Here is a 4,051-nt window from a genome sequence, read left to right as displayed (position 1 = left end):
TCGCACTGAATCACACAGCGTCTCCCTGACATGCTGCATCAACACAACTGCCGTTCCTGAAACCACGCCTTCTTTCTTTGCTTGCACATTTGGGCTGCATTATGCTAATATTTCCACATAGTGATGTAGATATGTGGGGGCGTGTTAGAACGAGCCGTTTTAGGTAGGCGTGGCTGACTCTTAACTTTCATAAAGAATATCTCTTTGGATTTGAGACTTTAGTCTTTGCAACTTTACAGATCTTCTTTATGCACCAAGAGCTTGTAACACTCCAAAGAGAAAGGAAAAATTGAAATCGCATCATATGACCCCTTTAAGTATGACGTCTTGTCGCAATTTTGCGACTTTGGCGCTTAGAGGGGAGAATAGGGACCCTTTTAGACCATGCGCCGGGCGCGCCGACCGTTTTTCCCGTCGATAAACTAGCAAATGTGGATTTGGACACACCCTAAGTGCACCTGCGCCGTGCGCTTCAGACCTTGCGCATAGATTGTTAAACTAGGGCCCTTTGTCTTTCATTATCTTTTATCATTCCTTCGCAGACACAAACAAGCATGATCCTGGATCCTCAATTCATCAACACCTTAGTTTATTTACCATAGCTTATTTAGTAATATATTATTGATAAATATTATGGCATTTTAACAATTTAACCTTAACATTAAAAATGAGTGTTGCTTAATATCTTTTCATTTCTTTATCTCAGCAGTGGTTGTTTGCTTGATGGAACTAAGACGCTATCTATGCAATCTTAGAACAATTCGTATGTTCACACTAGTGTTACACCACAGTATATACTACACAGTGCAACCATTCAACCTTCTCACTATGGTGAAGTGTAAAATTACAGAATTTGATAGATCCTCAAAATTCATCCTCAAAACTAAGTGTGAGCATAACAAATGCAATTTTTGCAACTAAAAACTTTTTTTTTTAATATATGCTTTAAAAGTCAGTGGCTCATTAGTCATTCCATAGTGTGTAGCTCTGGAAAAGTTGGGTCGTTCGGACAGGATTGCACCGTCCAATAACACAAAGCATTTTTTTTTTCAGAGTAGACAAAAATTTTTTTTTAAATGTACCAAAAATTAAATGATGCATAATTGATTTCTATTTTTATAACTAGTTTCAATTATAATCCAAAGATACAATATATTCAAATGATAGGCTATATTATATGCATTCAATACAATGCATAATAAGATTTATAATTTAAGATCAAACTCAGATAAAATAATAAAAAAACAACTTGCATTGGTACACACAGAAAAAAAAAAAAACAGTAGCTCTGACAAATATTTGGACACTTTAGTCGATCAAAAATATATCAATGTATTTGAATTATAAAACAAAAATATCCAAGCAAATGCTATTTGTTTTAATGAATGATTACACAAACACTTCAAGCAAACAAAGTTAAAGGTAAATTTAAAAAAAACAGCTCATAAAAGTGCAGTTAGTTTTGAGATTTTTTTTTTTTTTTAGACGTTAAAAATCAAAATACGTATCAGCCATTTCTAATTATTTGAATAGAGCTCATCTGTTAAATCTTTGTATAATGCAATGTCATTACACGTATCTGTCTCTGGATTCATGCAAATTCAGGTTAACAGCCACTTGTAAAGAAAGTTTAAAGCGTTTCTTACCTGTGTGTGAGATGTTCTAGGAGTTTAGGATAAATGATGGAGGTGTCAGAGCTTCCCTGACTTTATTAACTCAGGGCGGGACCGGGAGGGTTGGACACACTGGTTTTAACTTTAATTCTTTTTTTTTTACTTCAGACTTCGTCATTTGCACATTCAAACGTAAAAGCAAAATCAACATACATTATTATGACAAAAGGGAGGAGCAGCGATGCACTTGATTGACAAGTTCTTCATCAGAAAAAGAGTATGACAAACACTGGTCATTTTCTGACTTAATGCCCCATACAAGTGAATATATGTAGTTGTTAATTTGAAGCCAATTTGATACAGATAAATATCATTAAATAATATTTAGATGTTATGACATGTCTGACACTAAGGCTTAAAAGGCACGTTTATGTCTGTTTTATTAGAGAAAGGTGAATGTATTTCCACCTTAATACCAAGATTTCACCAAAATACTATGCAAAACCAACATAATACAAGTAAAAACACAAAATATACTTCAATGTTTAAAATAAAACAAATAAATAATTAAAGCCAAAAAAAGACTGATAAATCTCTCTAACTCATTTTCAGATGTTTTAATTGTATACCGTTTGAAGGTGATGCCATACTAATGTATCATGTTCTTTTAGTAGTAATTGGTATTTTGGCATACATTTTGTTTACCATGGTAAAAGAAAGGGGTTATTGCAGTCTGTCAGAGTTGAGAGATGCCGTGCATCACTTCCTCCTTCAGCCTTTGTTCAATAGTATGTGCAAACTCTTCTCCAAATATTTACTCAAGGTGAGGTTTAGACAATTTACTTTGTTGTTTCCAGTTGTTGGCAATTAAATGTAAGAGCAACATTAAGAAATACCTCGAGTCTATTGATTTTAAGACAAACTAGATAAACAAACATACATGATAAATCGAGTCTTTGGTCTCAGAAAAGGAGTGCGAGTGAAAGAATTTCAGCATCTAACTTTATTTTGTTCTTTTTGGCACTGTTACTGCTATTTTAGATAACTGTACTCAACCTTGTCTGGAGTGTTAGTTATTTTATTTAAGATTTGCAGCATAGATGATATAGATCAACAGAAGTTATCGAGCTGCTTAACCAGTTTCTCTGACACGGTTACCTAGACAATGAAGCGACTGCATTGATTGAAGTTTCACACCCAGACAAAAGACAAATATGTGAAATTCCCGTGTCTTCAAACACAAAACACAAACTTACACACATGTGCATGACCAGGAATAGTGTCCAAATAATTTGCATTCTTTTACACACCTTTTGTCATTTATCATCAGACGACAAAGCAAAACAGATTTTAACAAGCTTGACGTGACATATTTTCTCGACTAGTCTTCATTCCTTTGTAAATACCAAAGATACAGATAAATTGTATTGTATAAGATCTCAACCCTATAACAATATAATCAAGCTACGGCTTTTGGCCGTAGTGTATTAGACGTGATATATTCACACTTATGTGGACCTTTACTATGTATTTGATTCAAAGATTCATGCATCAAATGAAGCTTAACTTCAAATAAAACCATAACTGACAATCCATCACACTATGGCTGATGGTTTCCAACACAAACTCAAACACAAAACCAATGAGCTTCAGTGGAGTGTTGAGTATTATATTTCAGCTCAGAATCAGACAGCAGCCAAGCAACGCTATAAAAACGTTATTCTCATTTTCTCTGAACGTTCGAATGTTTTAAAATCTTTTTTTTTTTTCCCTCTTGTTACACAAAACATTACAGGAACCGAAACAGTAACATTAGACGAGCGTTTCCGAAAAACGTTACGTGAATGATGTTTTTGCTCTTACATTTTGAGAACGTTATTAAAAACCCGATAACGTTGAACGAACATTCCATTAACGTTACTGGCAGAACGTTTGTTCATAACTTTGATAGAACCTTGCCAGAACATCAGTCCAAGTTCTGAGAACGTTCCCTGTTAGCTGGGAGTTATCAGCGACAAGTGAGAAGACTTGTGAGAATGACACTGGTACGACAAGTTCTTTTCTGCTCTGAGAGACAAAAGGCGGCGCATCACAGAAAAGAATGGAGCCACTGAGCAAAGACAACACACACTTACGTTTCAACACACAATAACATTTTTAACAACTTGGACAACTGAAGACAATACAAAATGATAAAAATACAAAATAATTAATGACAAAATAAAATTGTATAAATAGAATACACTTAAATATAAATATTATGATAAAAAATCTGGAATTGTTAACAACTTAAGATAATAAAAATATAAAAAAGAAAAAAGAAAATATTTTAAATAACTTAAGATATTTAAAAGAAACAAAAATCTAATACAAATCAAGAGCATGTTATCACACTTAACATTAAAACATTACGGATAAATGACAACATAAAAAAAGAT

General features: G+C 33.5%; 1 protein-coding gene across 1 annotated transcript in view; it reads right to left on the bottom strand.

Moving 5' to 3' along the window:
- Positions 1–1,658, bottom strand: part of LOC107720470 (agglutinin-like protein 10) — a 14,325-nt gene extending 12,667 nt beyond the window's left edge. The window contains exon 1 of the mRNA XM_016528189.1: positions 1,647–1,658. The gene's annotated coding sequence lies outside the window, so the exon portion shown is untranslated. The remainder of the gene's footprint in view (positions 1–1,646) is intronic.
- Between the last annotated feature and the right edge of the window lie 2,393 nt (positions 1,659–4,051).

This window comes from Sinocyclocheilus rhinocerous, unplaced genomic scaffold (assembly GCF_001515625.1).
Source record: "Sinocyclocheilus rhinocerous isolate Xijiao unplaced genomic scaffold, SAMN03320098_v1.1 scaffold691, whole genome shotgun sequence".
Lineage (NCBI taxonomy): Eukaryota > Metazoa > Chordata > Actinopteri > Cypriniformes > Cyprinidae > Sinocyclocheilus > Sinocyclocheilus rhinocerous.
Note: the sequence above shows the minus strand (reverse complement) of the source record. Positions and strands in the feature narration are given on the sequence as shown.